Genomic DNA, 13,103 nt, shown 5'->3' with positions numbered 1-13,103 from the left:
CGTACAAAGCCCGAGAATAAAAGAGAGAAAGTGAAGGACAAGAAGCCTGACCCTGACTATCTGTCTTTCTCTGCAGGCTTTGTGTATGGGCCACGTGCCTGTCTCCTGATCCTGATCTAGGAACAGTCTCTCCCACAGAAACACTAGCCTAGTTAAAGAATCAGAAAACTTCCGACAGACCTAAGATCAGCTGTATAAATTAGTGGCTGCATAGAAAAGATCATTCAGGCTGGATCAGGTGACTTTAATCTGCCTGGAGAAAGTGTGGCTGTAACTCACTCGCTCAGTTAAAGATGCTATAGCTAGATCTTTAACCAGGAATTTTAATACCATTCTAATCCTTTTTAATTCCATGGTGAAATTCAAAGTTTGGGTTTCCAATTTAACTGTGCACAGTTTGACATAATTAGCAGTGGTTACTTCATATCAAAAGCAGTCCAAAGAAGGACAATCAGTGAACCACTGACAGGGTCATAGATGCCTAAGGCTCAATGATGCAAATGGGGAGCAAAAGCTAACCTGTTTGGTCCAGTTCCACAGAAGAGCTGCTAAAAAAAGCTACCACCAAAAAAGGAACCACCTAAGCTGCACATCCATTCTGCATTTCATTCAGGAAATACACTTTTCTGTTTGAAATTGCAGTTGTTTTTTGTCCAGCATACTTTATTTACCATTAAAATCCTACCAGTGTGCTACTACTACAAATAATAATAAATAAATAATAATAATAAAAAACGACTTTATAGTAAATCGGCGAGAATTATTCTGCTAGAAAATGAAATAGATGCAGGGCAATTTGTTCTCAGTCCAATCATTAAGCACCCCCTCTTTCAGTTTCTGACACTGGGAAAAACGTCTTTGCGTGTGTTGCAGCGGCATGCCTAGCAGTCAATGATCTCTCACCAAGAGGTGCACTACCCAAAAGTAGCCTATGAGAGCCTTTTCATAGGGCAGCAGGGTATGTACTTTTACCCCTCTTGTGGCAAGACCAGTAACTAATCAGACCGTAATCATTTACATATCTACCTGAGACATATGCCAAGCTGTGTAGCAATTCAGAGTGCATTATTCTGTGTTAATGAGTATAATTAATAAATTATGCTGTTTTAACTCAAAAATGAATAGCTTGAGCCTAAGTCATTAAGGCCTAAGGGTCATACATCAAAAATAGAAACTTGATCTTAAGACCTATTACAACATTACACAACAATATAGGCCTAATTATCTATCTATAATCAGCAATAAAGGCCTAGTTAACTAGACTAATTAACTTGAAATGAACACACCAGCTTTTAATACAGCCTGTATAGCTGGATCTCTCTCTCTCTCTCTTTCCTTCTCGTTTTATCTATTTTCCTCTCTTGTCTGGTGACCACGATACAGGAGCAAAGGATTTAGGGTGTAATAGTGTTAAGTGAGCTAGAGATTAAACTGTAGGTTGACACAGAGAGCAGCTGAAGCAAGTGCAAGCACACACTCATAGCACAGGATCAAGAAAAAAAAGAGAACATAAGTGTTTCTACCATCGTTATGATGAACTGTCTGTTCTGAAGGCCTTACTGTAGGTTCCTCCTTTATAGTCTCTATTGAGTCTGATGCATTACAGTCTATAGCCCCCCTTTATTCCAGCAAACAACAAAAAACCCATCACAGTATCCTTTACAGTCCTCTATCTGCTTTAGGGACGGGATCTTACACTGAAGCCGACCACTGCTGTCACAGGGAAAGAGAGGCTGCAGGTAGATCTTGGCCTTTTGCTCTGATCTATGGCCAGCCTTTCCTCACCTAGATCATTCATCTGAATCAGTCCTTGCTCTGACCAGCGGCCAGTTGTAGAGTATTCACACTCTCTATAAGGCATGGCCCTCGCGGTGATGGATTTGACAGATGCTCCTGAGCCTGAGCACCAATGGCTGCTCTTGTCAGTGGTGCTACCTTCCCACCCCATTCACACAATATGACAGCCAGGCCCTTTCCTCATCCCGCCGTTATAATTACAGAGTGAATTGATTTAAAGATCAGTCTGTTTAAGTCCAGGCCCGGTGTCAGGCCCTCTATTGTCCCCAGGGCTGAGGTATGACACACGCGCCACTGAAAAGGCCATGACTGCCCTGGCATTTTCTATAATGGACTTTTTAGTCAAAGGACAGGAAAATAATAAGCAGATCTATGGTGGATGGAAGCGGCCGTTTGTCTCCGCTGTGAGTCGACTGTGGCAGGACAATCGAGGGTTAGCCGTGATGGACAACAGAGCTGCTCTTTTCACCACTTCGTTCTGTCCGCCGCTGAAAAGGCCTGGAAGCCGAACGGTGTATGAAGCTCATGCCACCACTGCTGCTGCTGCCAGTGGGGAAGCAATGAACAAGCACAATAACAAGCCAGATTTTAAACACGCTCGATCATTTTATCTGGAAAGATCAATTCCCCTGGTTTACAATGCACAAGCACATGCTGTTATCACTGGGTGCAAACATATTCACTATATGTCTAATATGTACTGTATGTTGTAAACACCTTTTCAGATGAATGCATTCAGCAAGTCCCTGTAGAGATGTACTGCCAAAAAAGGGACTATAAATACAGAAAAACATAAACTTGCTGGCATGAACCTATACCCAATGTTAGATGTTCTGGAAAGTTGGTGCTCAATCCAGTACTTTTGAGGATAAGTTGCGATGGTGATCATTCAACATCCTGACCTTGCTGAATGCAGTCAAATCCTTACAGCAATACTCCATTGTTAATCTAGTAGAAGACCTTCACCAGACAGTAGAGATGGTTATACCAACAAATGTTGGGTACATTTTAAAGTAATAATGATATTGGAAGAAGTAGTGAATGAGCAAGTGTCCTAAAAATGTAAAAAATAAATGTACCAAAAAAAGGCTGGAATGAATTGTTATATGCTGTATATACGGGAAGATGAACAAACAGAATAAACCCAGCCATTTCAAAACCATCTTTAAACCTATTTCTTCATCCTGGACATTCTGAATTTGTACAGTTGCGTTTATTACTACTGAAGGCAGTAGTACTGATTTAGTAGCATATTAAATTATGTAACCTCCAATACAGTACATATGATAATCTCTGCTCTCTACAAATGTTTCTCTACTCTCAGCCAAAGCTACAGCTAATATGTATTTGGGTCATGCAACATGACATTTATTTAAAAGTCTACCATCAAACCTGCCTCACTATGGTTAGAAAAAAAAAACATACTAAGCAAGAACAATTTTAGCCCAAATTTTCCAGTTTTGAAAATCAGCGTTTGCATAGTGTTTCTTTGGTGCTTCACTTTGTGTAAACTTCTGAGTGGGGCAATTTAAGAGCTCACGGAATGATCGCCAATGCATTGAAAGCCCCTGATATGTATCTAGGTTTGATATCTGGACTTGATAGACTTGTTCCTCCTGGCGAAAGATTGTGAAATTCATGATTGTGTAATGTGATGTTTAAACCACACCCACTAAATGGTTCCCAATTACAAGACAACCTGATGTGTAGAAACAACAGCGAATAACAGTTTGATGATTCTGAAAGGTGGTTCTGTAAGAAACTAATTAACAGCAGCAGAAAGCATTTGGTTGCAGCTATTGCTGCTAAGGGATGTGTAACTAGCTATTAACATGAAGAGGGCAATCACTTTTTCGCACAAGGGGGTTTGGTGTTAAATGTCTTTTCTTAATAAATACCTAAAAATGTCCATCACACCTGTGTTTTGTATTCCCTGATGGCCCCTTTTATGCGTTTAATGCATAATGTAATTTAATGCCTGAAATGTGCACTGTCAGGAATTCATACGGGAACACTTTTCAGGGCACTGGTTATACTGAACACTCTGCCTTGTTAAATGAAACCAGATTTCTTCACTTTTCTCTCTATACTCTGCCAACTTTGAGTCTTTGTAACATTCAAAAGATTTTAAATAATCTCTACAATGTTGGATAAATATTGTGTCAGTCATAGTGTAATAATGTAGGCGTGAATGTGGGATGCAGTTTATGCTTTGAAAGCAAATTACGTTGCACATGACATTGCTAAGACTACTAACAATTAGCTGTAATAGCTATAAATAAAAAAATATCTCACACACATATCCTGCAGACAAAATACTAGTAATATACTGTTGCTATACTACTGTATATAGTTGGCATGTCAGTATATGAGACATGCACCTCCACCAAGTTACACAGTGATGCAAAAGTACATGATGAGAGGTGGGCTGGTGATCACCCAACATTCTGACCATGTTAATGCTTCTGCCACTGTGCCACTATGCCAGTGGCAGATTCAGGCTGTGAAAAAAATAAAATAAAAGGGCACTTGTTGCAGGACATGGGGCTCTGCCAGAGTGTGAAAATCAGAAAGGCAGAAGTTCAACCGGAAATGGGCACTCATTAAGACACATTATCAAGTTTTCTTGACCTAGAGGGCAAATAACCAAATTTCATTACAAAAAGGGGCACCCTAGGGTCACTTTCCCATTAGAAATGCAGGCAGTTTGAAAGGCATCCATGGGGCACTGGGAGGGTGGTTTGTTGCCCCACTCTGCACCAATCCTGGAGTCCAGCAGTGCTAAATGCAATCAAATCCTTACAGCACTGCTCCTAAATCTAGTAGAAAACATTTTGTTACTCCAGTTACTCCAACAAAAGCAGGACAAACTAAACAACTAAATATTTGTATTTTTTATGATTTCATAGGGAAAAATGAATGATCAGGCATCCCTATACTTTTGTTCTTTTCATTGCATAATATGTAATCCCATACATTCTATATTTAATAAAAAAATATTCAAAGCCTCATCATAGACATACCTTTTCTACACAGTCCAAACAGGCTACACTAAAAAATTAATTGTTCACGCAAATCCCTCTCTCTCTCTCTCTCTTTCTCTCTCACACACACACACAAACCCACACACCAGAAGCATGCACCAGCAAAGAGATAAAGAAAGCTGGCCCAGGTGCAAGCGTGTGTAACACTGGTCTGGTTGTTGTTGTTGTTTTTTTTTTGTTTTTTTTTTTTCATTTTGTGCTTTTTCTCATTTTTAGGTGCACTCGCTCTCCTGCCAGAGCTGTGGCTGAGTAAACCAGCAACCAGTCTGCAAAAAAAAAGGCAAATCTCCTGATGGAAGAACACAAAGTCGATGATTAAACACAACACAAATCCGAAGAGGGAGCGTGAGCGGCGCGCCTGAGCCTCACCGGGGGGAAACGCCGATTTAATTAAGGCAGAATTAAAGAGCATTGTTATTTTGATTAAAGACGCCCAGCTCCGTTTCCCCTCTGCTCTCCGCCGGCCTGATTCTGGAGCGCTCTATTCATTTCTTACAGTTTACTTAGAGAACATAAGACCCATCTGGAGATGCTTCTACCCCATCATGTACACACATCCACACACCGAACACACACACACACACACACACAGTTCTTGATGTCTGTTTGTTCCAGGGGAACACAAACAAAGCCGTTAGGAGGGGCCCTCAGCCTCAGAGAGAAGGAACGGCTCTGCTTCTCTCGCGCTGGTGAAAGGGCAGAGTGTGCTGTATGTACATGGACGGCTACAATACGAGCAGTTAATTGAATGTCTCTTGGAGGGGAGAGACAGTGTGTGCAGAGAAAGGAGACAGTGACCCCGGGGCGTGGAAGCAGTAAAAGCGATAGCACTAAGAGTAGTGTAGCTTCACACTTCTGCTGTTTGCCAGTCCCCATCTGTCAGAAACGAACACACGGGGGTGAGGCAGAGCAAGGCAGGCAGGCGGCCGGACCACCAGAGCTAAAACTTCAGACTGCATCAGTCACCGCAGCTCTCCTACAGGAGAGATTAAAAGGTCTAGTGTTATTTCAACACAATCTGTGCTCCACACCTCTGCAGTGTACAGGTTATTTCCACAGAAAATACTGTAACTATATGGACAAAAGTATTGAGACCCCTGCTCATTTATTTTTTTTTAAATCTAAAATTAAGGGAATTAAAACAGAACATATCCTGCTTTTGTTGGCAGGGTAACTGTCTCAAATAGAGTTTAAATCGCACAGCATTGCTGTGAGGATTTGATTGCATTCATTCATTGACAAATGACAAATGAATTAATGAGGTCATGTGCTCACCTCCAACTCTCACACTCATCCCATCATGGAGGCTAATTGTTTATTCCATTGCTCCACAGCTCTTTGCTGCTTCATGGTCTTTAAACCCCTCTAGCCCATACCTGGCATTAGGCATGGTACCAATAGGTTCATGTTTATCTGCTCCAGAGAGTCTTATTCTGTCAGCAATACTTCTCTACAGGGACTAGACGAGCTGTGTGTGTGTGTGTATGTGTTAATGAATGCATTCAGCAACTTAATCAAATTTGTGGGTTTCTTTGGTAGCATGTGTCGCCATTTTGCCAGTGATTCTCATATCCCTCTGTTTTGAGTGTGCCTTGGGCCATGTATCCCTAACACATCACTCTACCCTTCCAGCCAATCAAAGAAATTAAGCTGAATCTGGACCCCCTAGCCCTAGGTGTGCTTGTGCAAAACAGAGGGGTAGGGCTAAGTGGTAGCACCAAGGGGTGAAATGGGATTGGGTCTTAATGAACTCTCCCATTGAATGGGACTTCAATAGCAGAACTGAAGACCTTAAACTAATCAGTAAGAATGACTGCAGCCAATCACATTTGGATTTATAGTGGGTCATTCTGGTGGTCTTCTGGAAGTCCTTATTAACCAGGATTACGTTTATGAGAAAAGACTTAGTGCTGCAGTTTAGTGCTAACATACTACTAAAAACTTTTAGTATCATTGTGGCGGTATTTTAAATTAGCTTTAACATTTACTGACTGAACTGACTGCTCACTACACTTAAAACAAATGATCATAAATCTTCTCTAAAAAAAAACAAACACATCTCACGATGAATGAATTACATATACTTTAAGAATGTGTTCTAAACAGACATATATAAAAAAGATTTAGACTTCAAAGTACAAGTATTAGTGCTCTATCAAAAAAGTTACTTGCATAGAAGAAAGTGTTTTTTAACCACCACACTTAAGCAATAAAATATTTAGCATTATTTTTACTTAAGTATTGCAAGTACTTCAAAATAAAATGTACTACTCCAGTACTGAAAGTAAAAGTACAGTACTGTGTTATGCAGATATTACAGAAAGCAGTGGAAAGTTCTCAGAATGAAAGGCAGCATGGGAGCACAGCAGTCTCGCTTTATTCAGTCATTGCTGAGCAGCTTCATTAAACCCGTTGACAGTTCAGAGCATCTAGCGGAATCTACTGTAATGATTCACATTGTAACATTTTATAATTGTAACAAGTAGCAATGCAGCACACAAAAATACATTGGAGAAAAAGTATTAAACTCAGTGAAAATATGAAGTGAATTAAAAGTGGAAGTAGGAGAGAAAAATAATACTCAGCATTTTAGTACTTAAGTATACTGTACTGTGCAGTAGTTCTACTTTATTACTATTCATCTCTGGTTCTATAAAGCCTCATGAATGAATTAACATTAATTAATTAACACTGAATTAATCAACTGACCTTTGGCTTTTATTCTATACAACAGTGTTTCCATGATCTGGGTTGTGAGTTCTTTCCTCAGTACAGAGAAACAGGAGAGAAACAGAGACTGAGTTGAAGCTGCTGTCTGTGCTAATCGACCGTCCGCTACGGATGCAGCAGACAGAGATTAGGATGGAATTGGAGCATTGGAACATTGGAGCAAGTCAGACTTTTAATTGGACACCCAGGTGGAGCTCTGCCGGGAGGTTTTACATACAAACTAATCACTCAAAACAGAGAGAAAGAGATAGACGGACAGACAGAGCAAGTAATGAATGGTCTGCATCCTGATAATGGCATTAATGATTATTAGGCCCGGGTGATGAGAGAGAGAGGGAAGTGGGAATGAGAGAGATAGATGAGCAGGCTGGAAGTGGATAGGAGAGCCATAGAGCCATTCTGGCAGCTACCTTTGACAAATGACATTGCACTGGGGGCACTGCTTGGAATGGTAATTTACAAAATAAACTTTGAGCACAGAAGAGGATTGGAGAGAGAAAGCGAAAGAGAGCGAGAGTGGGGGAAAGAAATGAGAGCATGTGAGGAATAATGGAGGGTTGACCTCGTTTAACGTGCTGGAGTCTGCCCTTCTTTTTTCCCAGTAGAACAATTATTCATGATTTAAAATGATAAAGCATCTTTTTAACGATCGACAGAGGCGTCGCGGGAGATGTGAAAGATGAGCCCTGCTCCAGGCCTTGCTGACAGGATGACAGGAACATACGTGAAAACATGACAGACGACTGACAATGAGAATTATTCCTAATCAAGTAAAAGAGCTAGCACACCTGTTAATGGATGCTTATTATGTATTTATGAACAGCAGAGTGAGATACATTGTTTATGACTGTATGAATCTTAGCTGGATTCCAGCAGTGCTTAAACTATACCTCACTTAACATAGGCTTATTGACAGGGATATGCTCAGAGAGACGCATCACATTTTAAAAGACATTTTTTTACATAGCTGGTGAGGTATAATTCACTTTTACTCCACTGCAGTGAAAACAAATCCTACTAAGAGCTCCCGTCCTATTCTTTCGCTAATATTTGTAGAACATAAGGTGCTTGGTTTAGTACACTTGAAAGTGTACATGAAAGTGATTGAAACCTGAGTTCAGTGACTTGGATTGGTGAGTGAAAATTTTTGGCAGTAAGGTGCCAAATAAATGCAAATTTGCGCTAAAATTATGTAGTGCTTACAATACCCAGCATAACTTATTTGAACAAAAGTATAAAAACAGATAGTGTACAAGTGTATTTCAATACATCTTTCTATGCTAAAAAATATATATACCAAAATCTTTAGCTTAATAATAAATTACACAGGGACAAACAATAAAAGCAGACTAATTATTTTAAAAGTTATAAAAGCTAATTTGATTTGCCATTAGAGGGTTAATTCAAATAATATCACTGACTCTTCACAAGGCCTGTTCCAAGTAAGAAGCCCATCTCTCAAGACTTTCCGTTCCAGTCCAGAAAACATTCTCCTCTCAAGTCCTGTTTTGGGAAATGTTCTATGTGTGTTTTGCCTCCCGCCAGGTTTCTGACTGTGAAGACATCTTTTCCCCTTACAGCCCCGGCCAAATCCATTACAGCAAAGTACGAAATTGGCCTCAGATCAGCATAAAAGGGCAAACCCCCCTCAGCAGCTCCAGCATCACTCAGCAGGTGTGCTGTTCGGTTGGTGATAACTGAAACAAACCCACCTAAACAACAGCCCTGCTCCCTCCATCTAACCCTCAGATCCAACCAGAGCACAACAACACTCTGCTCCACGCCAGGTGGCTGTCAATGCCACACATTTTTCCCATAAATCAAACTGCCGGTGGCTTTATCAATAACAAGTCAATTAGCAGGCGAGGAGGGAGGTCTCTTGGGGGTCAGAGCATGTTTGTTAGACAGACATCTGTAGCTTTGTCCTCTTCATCATAGACTGGGCCTACATGTCCTACATTTCCAACACACACACACACACACACACACACAGACAACAATGAGACAGAATTTTTGGTCAAAGCCTCCCTAACCATAAACCTTATTTATCATTAGCCTAAAATAATATGTTAATATTTCAATATGATTTAAAATACTTAACTTTTTAAAAATATTTTAAAATGTTCCATTTTCCTCAAAAGTAAATTTTTCTGAGTTTTCAGATACACATTCAGATAACTGTAAGCCTAAACACTTGTAGTTTACCGCAACTGGTTTAAAATTTTTTATATTAAATCCAACCAAAATATATCCCAGGTTACCCCAGTTAACATTTTCCAGGTTAGCATTATTAGTGATTCCAAACACAATTCCAAAAATATGTTTACAGAGAGAGAAGCTGGACAGTACTAAAGCACAAAGATATTGAAGTGATAATAAACTGTATAATACTACTGCTATTAATACTGCTGATGTGCAGTGCAGCCATACTGTATTCAAACTCAGGGCTGGTGAGGTTTTCACAAATTTCTGACGTCAATTTCCAGCATATATTTCTGACTAGGGACTTGGAACACAGTATAAGCCACAAGCTAATACGCAAGCCCCAATTTAACACACTAGCCACAAAATAAAAGTAATTTGTGTCAGTTTGTGGCTAGCAGCAGATGATACATTTAACTAAAACGCTACCCAACGAACCAATACATTTACACCAATATTCCAAACGGTAACTTTCCATATGGTAACTTTAAGTCATGTTGAGATGGGTACAAATGAAATCCACCCAGAGTTGGCTCAAGGTAAACTCGAATTCCGTGGCCCCTTAGGGGCCCCACACCACCAGGGGCCCCCAAGAGCACTAAAATGTCATGATATATATATATAATATAATGGTATTACACATGTAAAAGCATTTTTTTATATTATGTCCATAGTTGGTGCACCGATATTAGGTTAATCGATTCCTGCTGTTGGCTGATGCCACTGTTGGGAAAATGCAGATATGCACCACTCGTCTGCTGGTGTTACTTTCAAATAGTTATATTAATATGCCACAATTGAGTTTATGAGTTTGCTACCTTTTAACCTGCAAGATTAAAAACTATAGTCATGATGATACCAGTATGATGTAAGCTAATTAAATGTGATACTAATTATAGTGTGTACGTTACAAACACACAGTGTAGCCTATGGAATGATTAAGCATCTGGTGCCAAAGGGATTGTATAGGGGGTGGTAAATAAAATTTAGCTTAAGGCCTTATAAAGCCTTAACCTTTTATTTACCAGTGGACACCAGTTGACTAGAGAACTAGGTATCCATTTACTGTAGAGTTTTGGGTATTTGTTTACGTCTTACATGTCTATTAGAGTCATTAGAGTCCACTTTATGAAAGCTTAATAATGAGGCAAAAGGAGTATTTCCAACCCACTATCTTATTCACTGCTATTTATAAACAGTCATTTTGACTTGGCCCAACATCCTTATTTACAGTCATTCTCTCTTTAGCATGTGAATCAGCTTCCCTGCAAATGTCTCAGTCATTTTTTGGAGGCCTGGTCATTAATCCCTGGTCCTCATATACAGTAGTAATGACGTGCAGCAGAAAGCACAGACCAAACGAAGAGTCTGTAGCTACCGACTGCGCATCTAATAAGTAGGCTGACAGATCCAGCGCAACAGAGCGCAGTCCTGTGGAGAGCGCAGCAGATTAATCCGCCAGTCGAATTCAAACAAGGCTGATTCTTACGCAAATACGCTGTCGATCTGCCGAGACAAACTGTCAAATCATCCTAACACTCAACTCTGTGAGGAAACAGAGAATTCAGTAGGAGCGGAGCCTCTCGCAAAGCGTAGGGCTGGTTCGAGGGGCTCGAAACAAAAGCAAGAAAGACGGTAGAGATTCTGCAAGGCACAGGGCGACACGCAAGTAATCTGTCAGACAAGAGGGGAGAAATCGTCTGAACAGGTCATTAGAGTGCTGACGGTCTTTTGGGATATAACCCAGCCCTTTGTGAGCAGGCCTAGAAACTAGACTGCTGAATGTAGGGCAAAGCGTTTGAGCGGTGACGTCTGTCAGCTCTTTCCAGTGCGCGTCTCATTTGAAGTGCAAGATCTGAAGCTCTGTTTCAGGCCCACAGCTGATAGACTGGAGCTGACTGATTCTGGACCAGTTGCAGGAGGCTGGTGCAGGTTGGAGCATTCAGATGCCAAATTTTAAATTTTCATTCATGTACATAAGCATGCTTAAAAACAAAGGTGCTTTAAAACGCTCTCAAGAGCAGTGTTGTTCAACCTGTGGGCCACAGTTGGCCACATGTTTCAGTTTTTCAAAGTAAAAATTATATCTATATACACTCAATATACACAAATTATGCACCCTAGAATGCTTCAAAGCTAGACATGCAGTTATGTCTCAGGCAGACGCAGTATGTGAATGATTACACGTGTGGGCTGAAGTGTGCAGCAGTGGAAATGCTAGGAGGCTGTTGGCCAAAAATAGTCAAAATTCTTCCAATATAAACTCACTAACAAAAAATACTACACTCAACATGCAGTTAAGTCTTATGCAGATTTGTAAATGATTACAGGTGTAGAAACTGGGATTTGCATAAGAGGGAGCAAAATTGCTTTTTCCTCTGCTCTATAAAAATGGTTTCAGAGGCTACTTTTGGGTAGTGCACCTCTTGATGAGAGATCCCTATCTTCTAAAACGAATTCAAAGACATTTTGACCAGTTTTTCGAGAATAGGAGGAAGTGCATAATTTAACTGAGAGAATCTCTGAGAGAGAAGAACCTTTAAATTAGTAAAGAAGCTTTAGAAGAATTGTTACAACACATTCATCCACTCTCATCCACATCAAAAATGGTTCTTTAGGGAACTAAAAGTGTTTTTTCTACTTTATTTTTAAGAGTGTAGGCCTACTTACTACAGTATGTTTATGCTATATGTGTGCAGATGTCAGTGTGTGAATGTCAGCTTGTGCATGAGTGAACATATGTGTAACGAGGTCAAGAGGCATATGTTTAGGTCATGAAGTTGGTATCATGTATTTGTATGTGTGCTTAGGTTTGTATATACAGTGTATTGGATTTTTGCAGCAGGAGTGGCATAAAGTTACCCAAAAGCAGTGTGTAAGACTGGTGGAGGAGAACATGATGCCAAGATGCATGAAAACTGTGATTAAAAACCAGGGTTATTCCACCAAATATAGATTTCTGAACTCTTAAAACTTTATGAATATTAACTTGTTTTCTTTGCCTTTTTTGAGGTCTGAAATCTTTGCATATTTTATAGTTCTCATTTTCTGTAAATAAAGGCTCTAAATGACAATATTTTTTTTTTTTTCTTAATATTTGGGAGAAATCTTGTCCATAGTTTATGGAATAAAACAACAATATTATTTTGTACTTAAATATATACCTGGAAGTCATTGTAAAACAATACTATTTTAAGAAATTTTGGATCATTTCTATTGGTCCGTTCTTTATGAAATTCTAATATGATATAAAGAAATGCAGCCAGATTCTGTCAAAAACTGCAAAAACTGAGATGACAGTTTTTTTCCATGACAAAGACAATATCTGTA

The sequence above is a fragment of the Astyanax mexicanus genome, chromosome 2, assembly GCF_023375975.1.
Source record: "Astyanax mexicanus isolate ESR-SI-001 chromosome 2, AstMex3_surface, whole genome shotgun sequence".
NCBI lineage: Eukaryota > Metazoa > Chordata > Actinopteri > Characiformes > Acestrorhamphidae > Astyanax > Astyanax mexicanus.
Note: the sequence above shows the minus strand (reverse complement) of the source record.